Source organism: Mytilus galloprovincialis, chromosome 14, assembly GCF_965363235.1.
Source record: "Mytilus galloprovincialis chromosome 14, xbMytGall1.hap1.1, whole genome shotgun sequence".
Classification (NCBI taxonomy): domain Eukaryota; kingdom Metazoa; phylum Mollusca; class Bivalvia; order Mytilida; family Mytilidae; genus Mytilus; species Mytilus galloprovincialis.
In genome coordinates, this window is record NC_134851.1 from 38747555 (window position 1) to 38767935 (window position 20381).

Below are 20381 nucleotides of genomic sequence, written 5' to 3' on the forward strand. Positions count from 1 at the left end.
ACTGGACATTTTTAAGAAAAAATTGTGGGTTGAACCTGGTCTTGTGGCTAGCCAAACCTCCCGTTTTTATGGCAATGTTAAATATATAATTAACATGACAACATTACATAACAAGACTACAATATAAGTAAATAGGAGATCATACGGGACAGAGAAACACACTTAAAATACATTGATTCTAAACTGATTTTACTTTCCCCGAAAACAATTTGGATAAAGTGTTAGTGATGCATTTGTATAGCGTTTCAATGAAGGTTTAGAACTGATTGAACTGTAGCTCGGTCTTACGCAAAGTGTTTATACGTGATCAGTTTCATCTTTCTGAACAATCCAGATGAAGAAAAAAAAAACGATTTGTATAATCGTATGATGTGGTGGATTTTGACGAAACATGGCGAAATAAAATAGTAGTGTCAAAAAGAATTGGGTTGGCCATTAACATAATAATATAATACTACTTAGTATGGCACGATGTTTATAAAATACATAAACCATTCATGCTACGACAGGTCACCGGTTTAACATATCAATATGGTCTTTTCAAAGGGGATAATAAAATTAAACATTAGTTGGAAAGTTTCTAATCCGGTAATTCTGCATGTTTTATTTCTCATTTATATCGAATAGTAAGTGTTTTGCAGGAAAATATTAAAGCATTATAGTTTAAAGCAATAAATATGCCATCATCAATGCTTTAAAACAAAGCATATGTTACCTGAAATATTGTTTGAACAGAACTCCAAAGTGGAGTTAGACGTGTTTCAAGATGTTAAAATATGTATTATTTTTTTCTCTTTTGCTGTTTATTGTTGTACATGTTGTAGCACAAGGTATGTTTATTATTAAACCTCTTATATTCTATTGTTCATGAAACATATAAAGAAAACAGATCGCAAAACGTTAAAAGTTTTCTGATATTATGATTTCGATGTGTTTGCTGGACGGAAAACATGGCAACCTTACAACTAATGTAATGATATTGTCGAATTTTATGCTGATTATTATATTGCTAACTGATAACCTGTTATGAGTTGTTGTCTTTCTTACTTATAAGCTGTATTGTGTCGTGTAAAACTTGTTATCCACCTTTTTTAAATGCCTGTACAAATGTATAAAAAGATAAAACTTGTTTCGATGAGTGATAACGTTTGATTTTGCAAGTGTCAATGGCATTCAACTCTTTGAATTTAACTAGAAGTTCGGTACTTGTATTATAATTGGTTACTGATCATCCATTAAGAAGTATTATATTATGATTAATTACTGATCAGCCGTTATAAGGTAATATATTGGTTACTAAGTAACCTTAATGAGGTATTGTATTGTTTATAGATTAGCCGGTTATCAGTTATTGATTTTGTTTTTTCGGGTTTCATTTGATAAAAAACAAAATGATTGCTAGTGCGAAGAAAGAAAAAAAAAAACGTGAAGATCTTCTACTGTGTAGCGACGATGAATTGATTCCTTTTAAGAATAACTTAATTATTTGAAGAAAGTATAATATGAAAATAAAGAGATGTACGTGGTACGATCGACAACTATCCACCTAATGTGATCGATACATACATCGTAACTTAAGGGCATACGACACAGTTTCGATCTCATGATGACTGTTAACAAAACAAACATACAAGCTCTTTTACACATAAGCAATTCAAATATGTTATAAAAAATACCTGTATGTACTACTTTAGGAAATAAAAGGGATCGAAGTTACAGAAACTTATCCAAATTCCGATTTTTGGACATTTCTATCCTACGATAGACACACTTAATTTTTTTGTATTAAAACAGATAAACATAAACGGATGTTTGTAGAATCATTAAAAAAGTCATCTTTACATAAATATGCTATACATATGCACAACAGTTGGAAATAGTTTCTTTTTTTTAGATATCCTTTTTGACTTAACTCTGTGCTTATGTATCCAATCATACTTTGAACGACAAAATTATTTTATGACGTGACTCTGTACCTATGTATCTTGTCATACTTTGAATGACAAAATTATTTTATTTATTAATAGTACTTTTACTGTTGACCCACTTTTTTGTTATATACATTTGACGTGACTCTGTACTCATGTACCCCGTCATACTTTGAACCAACTATTATTTTATTTATTTTATTATTACTTTATACTGTTTAGTCAGTTTTTGTTATATCTATTTTGCGTGACTGTATTTATGCATCCCGTCATACTTTGAACGACAAAATTATTTCATGTCTACCTGTGCAAATTTCAAACGCGCAATTTTACACTAGTACTCAAAACCCTCCTTCTTGATGGGTGCATTTTACATAGACAAATAAAATCGTATAATATAATCAAAGTGAGGATGTTAATTTGATGTGTGCTTCTTCGTTACATTTGTTGTTTTCATAGTGATTAATATGATAAACACAATGTTGACTGCTGTACCCCTATTTTTGACATTTTTGACTATTGTGTCTGTTTGTTTTGTTCAAGCATCGGTGACAATATAATGGAATGTGATACGACTGTCATACAAGTGAGAGGTTTAGCTAGCTATAAAACCAGGTTCGATCCACCATTTTCTACATTTGAAAATGCCTGTACCAAGTCAGGAATATGACAGTTCTTGTCAATTCGTTTTTGATGCGTTTTGTTATTTGATTTTGCCATGTGATTATGGACTTTCCGAATTGATTTTCCTCTGAGTTCAGTATTTTTGTGATTTTACTTTTTTTCATGACTTAAGGAAAAACGGCATTGTGTGCGATATATTTCTCAAATTTAAAAAAAACAATGTTGACTTTATCATTAAGATTAAAGTTATCTTCATACGTTGCTAGACTCAATACTATTTTTAAAAAGATGGGTCTATGTACTGGTTTTCACATTTTACGTTAGTAACGTCATTAACTTACCAGTTAGGGGGACACAGTAAACGACATAACCGTCAATACCTTTAGATGACATCAAGTCTGTATCAAATTTCGTACATTTCTATTCCAAACATCACATGAGCGGAGCTCAAAATCAAGATTTTTGGTTGTGTTTTTCGTGTTGTAAAGTATAAAGTTTTGTATATGCATAATTTGTCTTTTGTTTGTGTCTTTCATAAGCTTCACGGCGTTGCCAGCTTCCCTTGGACAAACTAGTTGATCTGAGCTTCTAAATTGCAAAAGAACCAGACTCTTGTCCTCGGGAATTGTAGAAAGCGACTATTGTACTAGTGACATCCAAATTATTTAGTTTGTCTTATTGCAAGGTTGCCCCAAAGGAACCCCAATGGTTAGGTGTGTTAGAGATCCATGCAAAGGACAGAAGTGCAAAGGTGCTAAATGCAGGTAATATTGTTAATACTTCATGTATTTATACAGATTCAAAATATAAGACAACAAGAAGTTAATGAAATCAACTATTACCACCCGACAACGCTGTGCAATGCTGTAGTCGTTTGTTAAATTATGCTGTTGACCATTGTCATTTTGGTGAGTTTCTTACGTTACCTTTACTAGTTTTGAACATTTTAAATGATCTTAAATCGCGTATTGCAGTGTGTATGTTTATTCTAAATTATCTAGAGGTTTATGGGGAGGGTTTAGAAGTCACAAAACTTGTTTAACCCATTCCGTGTATCCAATATTAAGGCATTTCTTTTGGCTACATTAACCACTAGAAAGGAGTAAACACGAACTTATTAAACTTTTTTTTAGAGTATTCAAGAATGTCATTCGACAAAATTATAGACACAAGGAAACGTGGACACATAATTTCGATGATGTGTATTGGACAGGATATAGCGCGTAACAATCCGTGAATTATGTCTCCTTTCATTTTAATCATGTATACAATATGTCGTTTTCTTTATAAAATGTCCGTTTGTGTTTGTATGCTGTAATAATGACATTATGGGAGGTGAACTGGACACGATTGGTTATAACAACGTGATGTAGAAAGGTACCGATATTTGGTAAAAAAAATTATAAAATGTTTATCCCTGAATCAATACATGCAATATTTGTTCATACATACTTGTTTATGTCTATTTTTAAGGTCAAATTTTTGCGGCGGTTGTAATCGACTATGGTATAGTACTAAAAATGGTCTTGATGTTACACTAAAATGTGGTATGTATTTGATGTAATCCCAGACAACATGAGTATGTTGGCCCAACATTGGCACAACGTATATCATTGAATTGGCCCATCGTTGTATTTTAACGTTGGCCCAACGTATAAGTGCAAAGTGGGCCTACGTTGGCCCAACATGATGGCTTCATGTTGGCCCAACGTTGTACTGTTATATGCAATACATAGAGCCAACGTTGGCCCATTGTATGAAAAACGAAATCCATGTTGGCACAACGTTGGACCAACGTAGAAATATCTTCTCTTATGTTGGCACTATGTTGGTCCAAGGTAGGTATTTCTCATTTTTATGTTGGCAATACGTTGGTCTATTGTTTCAACCAAATTACAATGGATGCTGCATGAGGGGCTGTATATGATAAATACTCTGGAGAACTTTGATCTTTTTTTATTGTGTTCCAAACTGCCAAAGTTTAAGGTAGCAATTCTGTATTTTTGTATTACCCATTGTTGTTACTGTCCTTGTTTTTTTCATGAACTTTGCCTCTTTAATTTTATTTATTGTGTGACGCCAAGATATTTCTTTGACAATGTTTGATGGATCGACCAGATAAACTCTGTGTCATTTGCTGTTTTGTAAAGAGTTGTCTCATTAGCAATCATACCACATCTTCTTTTTTCATATTAATTTCATTTATTTCTTTAACAGAACAAATGACGTATGGCTTATGGTTAGGCGATCATACAAATAGTTTTTTTTCGGAGATGTAATTTTAGTTGTATTGTTTCCAGATCCAGAATGAAAATTAAATAATTCAGAAGATGAAACTTTATTTATTTTAAATTTGATATCATTGGTCGTCACCACGAGTAGTGTCCTCCTCAATTTAAACTTCAACAGTGTCATTATTATTTATATATGTTATTCGTTTTTCCCTTCTCTGTTTCTTGCTACCTTCTCTGTCAAGGCTTAAGCGCCGCCAATCTTTAGCTGCATCATCCATCTCCTTATCCGAAGACTCTTTGCAGCTATGTTTTTTTTCTAACCGAATCTGTAATAAAGTTAGAAGTAAACTTGAATTGCGTATTTGTCTAATGCATGCGTGCGTAATCTCCCTTCTAGATATGTAATATAAATTAATGTATATTCTAAATAGTTTAAATACTATTTAATACAAATTAAATCTTAAATAACCATTTTTTTATATTGGTTATTTTTCTAATGGTCAGAAATTTATTAGTATTAGACGGATTTGTGGGTATAACAAACCCTTATTTACTATTATTTCAGAATTCGGTATCATACTTTGTATATTCGTAATATACATGATATATAAAGAATAATTCAGATGTGTATTAATGAACAGTTATATATTTGATATATAAAAACACTGTTACACATTTAAGTGTGTATATGATCAGGTTTCACAAATATATCGTATCTGTTTGCATGCGATTTAGAAATACAATAAAACTAACAAATTCATTTATATTTTAATGAAGTAGCAATCATTATACCACATTTTTGAAACATTACGGAATAAGGTACATCTTAGGACAATTTTATTCCATTAACTTCAGTAATGATCATACATGTTGTGGTTAAAGATTGATATAATTTACCATTTGTTTGAAGATACTTATGTTCAGTGGCAAATATTTCATGATAATTAATAGGATTGAAATGATTTAAAATCTAGAAAATATTTCGCCCGAAACGTATAAACTTCAAGATCAGCATTATAAAATGATAGAAATTAATATATGTTTTGATTTTTAACAACATCCCTCAGATTAAAAAATCATATTGTATTTGTCATTCTAAATCGTATATTCATCAGATTTTTTAAAGTTATAACTTACATGTTACTATCTTTCTCTTTGAATCCCAGATGACATGATTTTCTCTTTTTGTTTTCTTTGTAACACTGCTTTCTTACAAATACACAACAGGAAATAATCACAAAAGTGACCATCCCATTACATTCAGATTTCCTATAAACTTAATTACCATAGCAACTATCTTTGAAATTTGTCGAACACATGGTCAACCTTATCAGAATGGGCTTGATTAACAGACTGGCTGTATCAAATATCACTCTGCATATAATTGCTATTATTATGTTTCACAAAGTTTAATGAATAAAGTTATTATAAATAATGATTGGAATAAATTTTATTTTTTAACCAGGCAATCTATGTTTACGATATTCCAGTATAAATTTTGCCTGACTTATATATAGAGTATGATATATGATCATGCAACGTTGGGCCAGCATTGGCCCAACATAGAGTTGTAAATGTAATTTCAGTTGATAAACACTTTCAGTATAACATTAACTTTTCATAAAGCCTGCTGCAATCGAAATTATCCGCCTCCCAAGAGAAATAAAGCGTAAAATATTATATAATCAATTCCATTAAAAAAAATTTCATATCGGCCCTATATGTTGCTACTAACATAATGCCAACATTTGCCCGATTATTTATAACCAACATGAGATAATAATATGAATTTACAACAACAGATCAACGTTGGGCCAATGTTGTGCAACCAACGCCAACGTGCGACCAATGTACCGACAATTTGCCAACGTTGGGCCAATGTTGTGCAGCCAACATAAAATTGCGACCAACGGACCGACAATTTGCCAACGTTGAGCCAATGTCGTGCAGCCAACATAAACTTGAAACCAACGGACCGACAATTTGCCAACGTTGGGCCAATGTTGTAAAGCCAACACCAACGGTCGACCAACGGGCCGACCATTTGCCAACGTTGGCCCACTGTTAGTCTGCTGACTGGGATTGTAAATAGTATCCATAAATTATTTCATTAAGGTAGCACACTACAAAGATTGTAAAACTCAAACTCCCAAGTTTTAAAATGCTGTCACTTTCTAATGCGTGAAAATTTATAAAAGTGAAGTTTTGGATAGCTATCATATTACTCTTTCAAATTAATGCAATGTTAGTATTATGGAATAATTATGTAACCAATTATAATGTTAACTGTGTCTAAAATATTTTTACCAAATTTCAACTTTCAAATGAAATTAGCTTCTGCATAGGTATCCCTAGAGGGTTGATTTTATTATATGTTGTTACTATGGCCATTATCTACAAAACGGATTTCAGATAGAATGTATAGAACAAATTTTACACCTTATAAAACATTATTTTCTTTTATGTGGTAACGATGTTTACACTAATTAGAGATTTATGAGAGAATGGAATACCATAGGGACAATTTGAGATACCCTTTTAAAACCCATGATGTGTTGATTAAGATTTCGTTAAATTTTTTTTTTACTTAAACGTATTTTTATAGTTGATTGGGAAACAAGTTATTAAAATTTATAACAATCCCTTTCCCCTTTCCGGGTGCGATAGCTGCCTTGTACTTGCATTACCCTACTCTCCAATGCACACAATATAGTTTCCATATTACGAATTCCTGACTTCAGCTGTTAAATTATGAAATAGAAGAAAAGAAAAAAAGGTATCAGAGTGGATCTATACTTTGATCAAGCTTCATTAATATATTTTACAGTTATAGCATTTGTATGAGGTCGATACAAGGTTTTATTGACCTGAAAGAAGTATATGAACTGCGGACAAACGTCTCAAGTTGATATTCTTCTTTGGGTCGATATATACTGTATTGATTCCCCTACAAAGGCTATAATTGTTATACTATTAGTTTGATCATATTTGTGTAATTTCTTTGACCAATTGATTTTGTTGGAATTTAAAAAACAATCATATTATCTCCTAGACCATAACAACATATAAGTGTGTTATTTCAATGTATATTTATGTTTTTGTTTATTTTATGTTTTTGAAGACCTTTTTCTTTAAATAATCAATTATATATTATGAATTCTTTTAAAACTTTTAACAATGCCATGAAATTCATTACACATGTTACAGGACGTCACAATGTACATCGGTTTTTAGATATTCTAAAAACAACCGAGCAATATGCTTATTACTATCCGCCGTTTTCTGTCTACCTTTGGAAATATAGTTTATATATGACTATCCCTTGACGAATCAAATGAGGTATAATATACGAATTAATAATATTCAAGATTGTATTCAACATGTTAAATAAAAGGTTTGGGATACTGTAAACCAACTTATTTTCGCGAGCGATTTATTTTCGCGACATTCGCGTGTAGAAAAATAACGCGAATATAAATTGTCGCGAATATGTATAGCTTGGATCAAACTATATCAAGTAGATAACAAAATCATGAAATTAAATAGCCGCGAAGTGGACTAGAAATCGTAAAACGCGAAATAAAGTATCCGCGAAAATAAGTTGAGTCCAAGTCCGATTAAAATGTGTGCGTGCTTTAACAACTGTAGCAGTAATTTTGATGCACATTAATATTGTGCAAGGATAATACCTGTCTTATCAAAATCGCTGTATTTTATTATCTGACAAGATTAATTTCAGATTTAATTGTCATACAGATACAGGCTTTGATTTATAATTCGGGCTTATTTGTCGAAATTTATTATTCAAAGTGTCTGTTAAGATCTAAGTACTAGGGACGAATGTTTACATATGGCTTAGTACAACATGCAAACATCAACATATCGTTGACAAAAAGTACGACTAAGAGACATTGATTCTATAGATTCCTTAAATCCTGACTATATCAATATTTAAAAAAAAAACGATTTTAAATTTACAACCACCAAATCACCAAAAACGTATGGCTTAGTATACCATACAGACATCGTCTTAATAACGAGTTATATTATTCTTTTATTTGTATTTCGTTTATGAATATAACTTTTATTGTCTAGTCTGTTTAGGATGACATGTATGTGGCGTTGCTCCGTACTTAAACATCCCGTCATTGTGTTCTATGATAATTGTTGTATTCCTGTCGTTAATGTTTGCTTATGTGCTCTGTCTATATGTCTTTTTGCGTTTCATTTAAACATATGACATGACTCTGTACTTTTACATACCGTCATTGTGTTATTGGACTTGAGTATTTTTTTTTTTGTATTATGTTCTTTCATTTTTGCTAATGTCATTTATCAATATGTCTTATTGTGTTTCTTTGTTACATATTTGTTTGTTTTTATATGTATCAAGATTATAACACAATGCTGACTGCGGTGCCCCTGCTTGTAGTACTTTTGCCTGTTATGTCTGTTTTTTTAGTTTTGTTAGCCCTTCGTTATCAATTTGGTCGGGTTAAGCACGACTGGCATACAAGTGAGAGGTAAAGCTAGCTATAAAACCAGATTTAACTCAACATTGTTTACGTAAACAAATACCTGAACTAAGTCAGGAATATGACAGTTGTTATCCCTTCATTTGATATGTTTATGCTTTGGTTTTTGCTATTTGAAATTTCCGTTTTCAATGTGATTTTAGTTTTCACATATACCGAGGGACAACTTAAAGCACATCATATAAAAAAAAGAACGCGCTCTATTCATCAGAAGACAAGTATGTGAATAAAAGTGTATTTGATAAAGGAAAATTAGTCTCCTTTGATCTCGGGTTAGCTTGGTCAACAACTGATTATTTAGCTTCAATTGCTAATAAATTATGTGAATGACAATTTCTTAATGCTATAAGGGATAATTGGCATTCTTAAATATAATAATTCGGCAATGCAGTGGAAAACAAAAATTTCTTACTCAGACAAAAACAATACTCCCCCCTATATCACCCCTTTCTACGTTAAATGGTTGCTCCCTGAATAATTTTGTGTTCAATAAACATTTATGGACAAACCGCAACTATTAAAAAAACAAGATTAAATCGAAAATATTAACATTAGAATTTTAACTTAATCCATGCAAAACGTTACACATGTGTTCATTTTCTTTCATTATTCTTTTGTGATTTTTAGCTACGAGAAATGCTGATCTGTTTGTTTTTAATCAAAATCGATTAACCCTATAACTGATGTTCTATTTACTAAGCATATAATAAAACGGGTTTAAACGTCACAACCGAATGACGTATGTCGACCAAAAAAGTTACAAATACTTATTTTTTTCCTTTATATCAATCTTAAACTTTGTGAAGGTGTTTTTTGTGTAATTATGAACATATTAAGATGATAAGTAAACCATTGCAGATTTTCCCTTTAATTGAAATAGTATACCCTCTTAGATGTCTTTTTTTTTGTAGAATGTAAGTGTTCAATGTTCCAGTGCCCAAGTTCAACAGACTGTAAACCAGCAGAGATCCATAAATGTTTAGTTAATCCGTGCCGTTTTGCAAAGTGCCGGAAATATCCAAAAGCAATATGCTGGTATGAAAATTAGAAAATTATTTTGTTTTATACTTTTAAGGATTTCATATTTAATCAATGATAAATATATAAGATGTTTGATTCATCGAATCCATAGTTTGTATTTGCTGACAACAGGCAAAATTATATGTTATACCTTATTCATATAAAACTAATCCGTGTGATGAATTATCTTGTCCTGGCCATCCAAATACAAAAATTGTGGTATGAAAATTAAGGATTAATTGTTTTTCAACCAAAAAAAAAAATCATAACTTATCAATCATAATTAGAGTACACTTACTTTATCAGCACTACTTGGGCTAACATGAATTATCATTGATATGGTTATATTTATAAATTTACTGTTCACAAAATTTTAAACTTTGAAATACTAAGACTTTCCTACCTCAGGCATAGATTACCTTAGCTTCATTGGTAAAACTTTTAGGAATTTTGGTCCTCAATGCTCTTCAACTTCGTACTTTATTTGGCCTTTTTAACCTTTTTGGATTCGAGCGTCACTGATGAGTCTTTTGTAGACGAAACGCGCGTCTGGCGTATATACAAAATGTAGTCCTGGTATCTATGATGAGTTTATCTATATAATAATATGTACTTTTTATTGGTTGACAACATCCGATATGCATTTCACAACTACATTTTATTAACCAATGCCCTGCAACAATCATGACAGGATGAGCTTTCTTTGAAATTCTACAAGCATTTTATAAGAAAACAAACTAATAAGAATGTTTACTTGAATTGTATGTTTGTAGCATAGAAATGATATTATCATATATGAATGAATCATAAGAATTGAATTAATCTTTTTGTATTTGTGTAGGGTTGTAAAAGCGTTGAAAGTGCACACATTACAGTATAAAGCGCTTCCGCGCTTCATACAAATTTGTTTTGGTGAACAAAGAATTGAAGTCTTAGATAAATCATATTAAACAAGAATGTTATCAAGTGAATACACTGATGTCTGTTTATACAAGCTATGCAAACAGTATCGCGTGATAGGTGTAATACCACCGTTGATTTACCCCTATCAGTCTTTGTTAAATTTGCACTTTTCCAAAAAATGTGTAGACTTTATATTTGTTTCAAATATAGAAATACTTGGCATGAGTAAAGTCTGACCCTGTCCAGTACTATAGAAAAAAAATCACATAACATTTCATTGCATATAAGAAAATAATTATCACTGGAAGTTAACCAACCAAATGTCTCCCCTTGTTTAACCTGTGTACAAGATTTACTAACCATGTAACCTCAAGTTTACAAAATATTCTATAGAATCCCCCCAAAAAAATTAATGGTGCTTTGAAATACCCAAGACATATGTTTATAACACAGAATTGTTTTACTGCAATAAAATGTAGGATTAACTACCTACAACTGACAAACTCAAGGGAATATTTTTTTCGACCTATTTTCGTATACAACCGGATGTGACGTACTATGATTTGGTGATATTACACTTGATAGGGTTAACAATTATGCACCAAGTTGAAAAATTATTGTAATGAGAACTTTATAAAATTAATTACTTCTTTGATATAACGCTCCAATCTATCTTTGTTTACTTTCAGTCCGTCATATTGTGGAGGATGCAAGGCTCTGTGGTTTCTGGACGGGAAACAAGTAAAATGTATTGGCCGGCCTAGGGGTTGATCGTAGTTTTGAGGATTACAGTGCATTTATTAAAGATACATTTCGAATTATGAAGGATTAAAGATTTAAATTTTAAATAAATGTAATAAGTAGGAGTTATATTTTTTTATTCAATATAAATAAGGCGATGTCGTAAGATTGCCAATGAGATAACTATCCGCTAAAGTTCAAATAAATTGGATTGAGGCAATTATAGGTCACTGTAGGGTTTTCAGCAAAGTAAAACCAAATACAGTATAGTCGGCTTTAAAAATCCCGACAAGAAAAATATGAAACTATTCAATTGAGAAAATTAACGGCTTCAGATTAAAGAGAAATAAATACAATGTATGACCGACATAAACCAATCATGTGGTTTTTAACCTTTGCATAGTTTTTGTTTGCTATCAATTCTGATAATTTTGATATTCTAGTGTGGGATATAATCGTGACAAGGACGAATGTTATATAAAATGAAGAAGGTATAACATTTAATTGAATTTACATCCTTGAAGGGTTATTATCTACAACATGTACAATGTACAAGGAATATTTTCTTTTTATTAAAATTAGCTAATACATATCGCTGATTAATAATTCACTTGCATGTGTGCAGCTATAATAGGCAAAACAGAATGTCAACATTAAAAGTGGTTGAAAAAATGGTGAAACATTAGGTTGACTGATACATTCAACGAAACGCATTCTTGTGCAGGTCATGAATGTGACCTACCGAATTAGACTATTTACCGGATTTGTTATAACATAAGCAACACGACGGGTGCCACATGTGGAGTAGGATCTGCTTACCCTTCAGTAGCACCTGAGATCACCCCTAGTTTTTGGTGGGGTTAATTCGTGTTGCTTATTCTTTAGTTTGTGTCATGTGTTCTATTGTTTGTCTTTGTATCTTTTTTCATTTTTAGCCAGGCTTTGTCAGTTTATTCGATTTATGAGTTTGACTGTCCCTCTGGTATCTTTCGTTCCTCTTTAAAAATGATGAATAACCTATTTGTTAACCTATAATATGAAATGCAACAGACTTGAAAACTCAGATTTCATTTGTACGCTTTTTGTTGCTATATTTATATTTAGATCGAATTATTATTCCCTTGCAAATATTCAGCTAATAAAAGCAAAAAAAAAAAAAAAAAAAGAAACAAACATGTCAACGTTTAAATTGAAAACATGGTGAACCATTTGGCTTGCTGATTCGATCAAACGAAACTCATGCTTGTGCATGACAAACTTATGATTAACATATTTTTAAAACTACATGTATGATATGAAATTCAACAAACCTAGAAAACTCAAATTGCACTTGTACGCTATTTGTTTTTCTCTGTATATATATATTGAAACCGGGTTATCATGATCATCGGCAGTTTTTAGAGGTAACATCATTGCTAAATGGCATCTAGGCTAAAACATAATATGAAATGATGATACATATTACCATGTCATTGCATGGTGAAATAGTTATTTTAAACTTTTTATATTCGGTTTAAAATGTTATCAATCAAATATAAGAATTCGACAGTTAATGGCCATTAAGGCCGTATTTTTGGTTTTATAAGTTATATCTCGATCACCTGCTCTTTTCATTAGCTTCATAGCAAATCACGGTAAAATGTATGCTGGGTGAACAGAATTGCTAAAACAAACGACAAAACCTATTGAATCATTATTTGTACCACATGCACAACTTCGTATTATTTAAAATTTGTTTAATAGATATAGGAAGATATGGTGTGAGTGCTAATGAGACAACTCTCCATCCCATTGTATTATGTTCTTTTATTTTTGTTAATGTCATTTGTCAATATGTCTTATTGTGTTTCTTTGTTACATATTTGTTTGTTTTCATAGGTATCAAGATTATAACACAATGCTGACTGCGGTGCCCCTGCTTGTAGCACTTTTGTCTGTTGTCTGTTTGTTGTTTTGTTTGCCCTTCGTTTTCAATGTGACCAGGTTAAGCGCGACTGGCATACAAGTGAGAGGTATAGTTAGCTATAAAACCAGATTTAACCCAACATTTTCTTCTTAAACAAATACCTGAACTAAGTCAGGAATATGACAGTTGTTATCCCTTCATTTGATATGTTTATGCTTTGGTTTTTGCTATTTAATTAGGAAATTTCCGTTTTCAATTTTTCTCGGAGTTCCGAATTTTTGTGATTTTACTTTTTACATATACCGAGGGACAACTTTTAAAAGCGCATCATATAAAAACGAACGCGCTCTATTCATCAGAAGACAAGTATGTGAATAAAAGTGTATTTGATAATGGAAAATTAGTCTCCTTTGATCTCGGTTTAGCTTGGTCAACAACTGATTATTTAGCTTCAATTGCTAATAAATTATGTGAATGACAATCTCTTAATGCTATAAGGGATAATTGGCATTCTTTTCTTGTTTTAAAAAGATTTTTCCCAAAAATAATCTGCAGGGGATTGCTACTTGAATTTTGATAAGTTTGCATCGAATTGCATGTTTAAAAACCCAGGTAAACTAAATTAAACAAATTTTATCACTCAAATTTGAGGAAATGTAGCATTCATTCCATTCTTCTGTTCTTCATATTTAAATCTTTATATATATATATCTTCTTTTTTTTTCCTCAAATAGTTTTATCCATTGCTGGAATTAGAAGTTTGAATATTCAATAAATTCATAACATTATTTGTTTCTCATTGCACTGGATAAAAATTTAAAAAATGTTTTACAAAATGCTTATCTATTCGAGAAATAACAGACACATTCTATTGCGTTGAAATGAAATTAAAAAGGCAAATAGAAGGAAAATATGTTCAGTTCAATATCAGAAAGGGAACAACCATTTAACATCAAGGGAGAGAGGGCTATGTTGTTTTTTTCCAGAAAAAAAAGTCTGATCCCAAATTTGATAAAAAAAATATTAATCCGGCAATGCAGAGAAAAACAAAAATTTCTTACTCAGACAAAAACAATACTCCCCCTTATATCACCCCTTTCTACGTTAATTGGTTGCTCCCTGAATAATTTTGTGTTCAATAAACATTTATGGACAAACCGCAACTATTAAAAAACAAGATTAAATCGAAAATATTAACATTAGAATTTTAACTTAATCAATGCAAAACGTTACACATGTGTTTATTTTCTTTCATTATTCTTTTGTGGTTTTTAGCTACGAGAAATGCTGATCTGTTTGTTTTTAATCAAAATCGTTTAACCCTATAACTGATGTTCTATTCACTAAGCATATAATAAAACGGGTTTAAACGTCACAACCGAATGACGTATGTCGACCAAAAAAGTAACAAAAACTTATTTTTCTCCTTTATATCAATCTTAAACTTTGTGAAGGTGTTTTTTGTGTAATTATGAACATATTAAGATGATAAGTAAACCATTGCAGATTTTCCCTTTAATTGAAATAGTATACCCTCTTAGATGTCTTTTTTTTGTAGAATGTAAGTGTTCAATGTTCCAGTGCCCAAGTTCAACAGACTGTAAACCAGCAGAGATCCATAATTGTTTAGTTAATCCGTGCCGTTTTGCAAAGTGCCGGAAATATCCAAAAGCAATATGCTGGTATGAAAATTAGAAAATTATTTTGTTTTATACTTTTAAGGATTTCATATTTAATCAATGATAAATATATAAGATGTTTGATTCATCGAATCCATAGTTTGTATTTGCTGACAACAGGCAAAATTATATGTTATACCTTATTCATATAAAACTAATCCGTGTGATGAATTATCTTGTCCTGGCCATCCAAATACAAAAATTGTGGTATGAAAATTAAGGATTAATTGTTTTTCAACCAAAAAAAAAAATCATAACTTATCAATCATAATAAGAGTATACTTACTTTATCAGCACTTGTGCTGACATGAATTATCATTGATATGGTTATATTTATAAATTTACTGTTCACAAAATTTTGAACTTTGAAATACTAAGGCTTTCCTACCTCAGGCATAGATTACCTTAGCTGTATTTGGTAAAACTTTTAGGAATTTTGGTCCTCAATGCTCTTCAACTTCGTACTTTATTTGGCCTTTTTAACCTTTTTGGATTCGAGCGTCACTGATGAGTCTTTTGTAGACGAAACGCGCGTCTGGCGTATATACAAAATTTAGTCCTGGTATCTATGATGAGTTTATCTATATAATAATATGTACTGTTTATTGGTTGACAACATCCTATAGGCATTTCACAACTACATTTTATTAACCAATGACCTGCAACAATCATGACAGGATGAGCTTTCTGTGAAATTCTACAAGCATTTTATAAGAAAACAAACTAATAACTTAAGAATGTTTACTTGAATTTTATGTTTGTAGAATAGAAATGATATTATCTTATGAATGAATCATAAGAATTGAATTAATCTTTTTGTATTTGTGTAGGGTTGTAAAAGCGTTGAAAGTGCACACATTACAGTATAAAGCGCTTCCGCGCTTCATACAAATTTGTTTTGGTGAACAAAGAATTGAAGTCTTAAATAAATCATATTATAAAAGAATATAATCAAGTAAATACACTGATGTCTGTTTATACAAGCTATGTAAACAGTATCGCGTGATAGGTGTAATACCACCGTTGATTTATCCCTATCAGTCTTTGTTAAATTTGCACTTTTCCAAAAAATGTGTAGACTTTATCTTTGTTTCAAATATAAAAATACTTGGCATGAGTAAAGTCTGACCCTGTCCAGTACTATAGAAAAAAAAAATCACATAACATTTCATTGCATATAAGAAAATAATTATCACTGGAAGTTAACCAACCAAATGTCTCCCCTTGTTTAACCTGTGTACAAGATTTACTAACCATGTAACCTCAAGTTTACAAAATATTCTATAGAATCCCCCCCCAAAAATTAATGGTGCTTTGAAATACCCAAGACATATGTTTATAACACAGAATTACTGCAATAAAATGTAGGATTAACTACCTACAACTGACAAACTCAAGGGAATATTTTTTTCGACCTATTTTCGTATACAACCGGATGTGACGTACTATGATTTGGTGGTATTACACTTGATAGGGTTAACAATTATGCACCAAGTTGAAAAATTATTGTAATGAAAACTTTATAAAATTAATTACTTCTTTGATATAACGCTCCAATCTATCTTTGTTTACTTTCAGTCCGTCATATTGTGGAGGATGCAAGGCTCTGTGGTTTCTGGACGGGAAACGAGTAAAATGTAATGGCAGGCCTAGGGGTTGATCGTAGTTTTGAGGATTACAGTGCATTTATTAAAGATACATTTCGAATTATGAAGGATTAAAGATTTAAATTTTAAATAAATGTAATAAGTAGGAGTTATATTTTTTTATTCAATATAAATAAGGCGATGTCGTAAGATTGCCAATGAAATAACTATCCACCAAAGTTCAAATAAATTGGATTGAGGCAATTATAGGTCACTGTAGGGTTTTCAGCAAAGCAAAACCAAATACAGTATAGTCGGCTTTAAAAATCCTGACAAGAAAAATATGAAACTATACAATTGCGAAAATTAAAGGCTTCAGTTAAAACAAACCGATTAATGAGAAATAAATACAATGTATGACCGACATAAACCAATCATGTAGTTTTTAACCTTTGCATAGTTTTTGTTTGCTATCAATTCTGATAATTTTGATATTCTAGTGTGGGATATAATTGTGACAAGGATGAATGTTACATAAAATGAAGAAGGTAAAACATTTAATTGAATTTACATCCTTGAAGGGTTATCATCTACAATGTACAAGGAATATTTTCTTTTTATCAAAATTAGCTAATACATATCGCTGATTAATAATTCACTTGCAGGTGTGCAACTATAAAAGGCAAAACAGAATGTCAACATTAAAAGTGGTTGAAAAAATGGTGAAACATTAGGTTGACTGATACATCTAACGAAACTCATTATTGTGCAGGTCATGAATGTGACCTACCGAAATAGACTATTTACCTGATTTGTTATAACATTAGCAACACGACAGGTGCCACATATGGAGCAGGATCTGCTTACCCTTCCTGAGCACCTGAGATCACCTCTAGTTTTTGATGGGGTTCGTGTTGCTTATTCCTTAGTTTTCTATGTTGTGTCATGTGTTCTATTGTTTGTCTTTGTGTCTTCTTTCATTTTTAGCCAGGCGTTGTCAGTTTATTCGATTTATGAGTTTGACTGTCCCTCTGGTATCTTTCGTTCCTCTTTCAAAATTATGAAATCATATTTGTCAACCTATACTATGAAATGCAACAGACCTTGAAAACTCAAATTTCTTTATACGCTATTTGTTGCAATCTATATTTATATTTAGATCGAGTAAGTATTCCCTTGCAACTATTCAGCTATTAAAAGCAAAAAAAAAAAAAACAACAAAAAAACAACAACATGTCAACGTATAAATTGAAAACATGGTGAACCATTTGGCTTACTGATTCGATCAAACAAAAGTCATTCTTGTGCAGGACAAACTTATGATAAACACATTTTTAAACCTACATGTATGAAATGAAATTCAACAAACCTAGAAAACTCAAATTGCACTTGTAGGTCACAGCATTGCTAAATGGCGTATAGACTAGAACATATATGAAATGCTGATATATATTACCATGTCCATGCATGGTGAAATAGTTATTTTAAACTTTTTTATTATTTGGATGTCCGGTTTAAATGTTATCAATCAAATATAAGAATTTGACAGTTAATGGCCATTAATGATGTATTCTTCTGACTTTTCAGTCTCGTTCAGTCTCGTTGAAATCTCGTTCTTGAATTATTTCCAAAACATGTGATACAAGTGGAAAATATCAATGAATTTTAAAAATATCATAATCTAACATAAATCCGTGAAAAAATTGTGTACTTACAATGAACAGTTTTTGAGTGATCCAGTTTTCAAATTTTACGACCAATCAAGTCAGTATTTTTAGCCAAAATTTTGAGAAAATGGATGAGGGATACAAAAAATGATTTTGCAAGAATCATGTACATCCCATATCATTTTGGTCTTTTCGAATTTCTTAGATATGTATTTTTTCATTCATATATAACAAAAAAGTTGAAATAATATGCATTTTGTTCTTAAAACTGAGAAAAATCACAAAAATAAAAATTGACAGCAAGGTAAATTTTACACAAAAAAACGTCAAAATATGATAAAACTTTATTATATTAAGATCTACTTATAGTTTTAGTAAGTAAAATTTATTCAGATTGGTCCACTTCATCTTTATAGAAAGTATGAACAAAAGTTTAGTTGTAGAACTGTTATTTTTTTCACGATAATAGCCCAAAAATAGGTAAAAATCGATGAAAAATGGGAAAATCATCAGAATTGGGCATTTTCAAAGGTCCGTAGCAAAATAAGAAGTGCACCACCATATGATATTCTCTTCACCAATTATTTTGTTACAGTCTTATAAACCCAAAAATCAGGTTAAGAAAAAAAGTTTAATTGTAGAAATTTTTGGCTCCTCAGAGGTGTACATCCTTAAGGCCATTTTTTGGTTTTATAAGTTCTATCTCGATCACCTGCTCTTTTCTTTAGCTTCATAGCAAAGCACGGTAAAATGTATGCTGGGTGAACAGAATTGCTAAAACGAACGACAATACCTATTGAACCATTATTTGTACCACATGCACAACTTCATATTATTTTAAATTTGTTTAAGACTGTAATAAGGTCAAATGTAGGTTCCCGAAAATACATTTTTAACAAAATATATTGGACTTTTCTTAACTATCTTCGTATCACTTATTTGATGCATATTCAGGAAGAAAACATAGACCTAATTAAATATTTTAGAATTAACTTACTTATGTAAATTCTTATGGACAGTTTATGATGCTGTCATTCTTTACGAGATAACATAGTGTAGTGCTATATGAATTGTGCCGAAAATAAAAATAAGAATGGATTTGATATAATGCGTGTTGTATTTAGACGTAGGCGATAACAAAAAGAATGTAGAAATAATTGTATAAGTACATTGTTTATGTAAATTTGAGATAACTCGTTTCTAAATTGAGAAAGGAAATCTATAAATATCTTCAAAAATGTCAAAGTCATTCCACCCCTCATTCTATCATATATTAATGGATTACTGAAAATATGTCATGACGGGGTTCAAATTGCAGTGAATTATGATAAGTGTCAGATTTTTTTTAATTGCAAATCATAAAATTTATCGTACAAATTTTACTGTGAAGTTAGGTTTCAGCAATGATTCTTAATTTAGATTTTACTTTCTGCAAAAAGTAAAATTCGGATTGAATAAAACACAATTTGTTTTAGCAATTTGGAAGAAAGTTAAATGCTGATTTTGAACAACGTAGCTGTTACCTATTCTGACTGAATTGTAAGAGTGAGGTTCATGT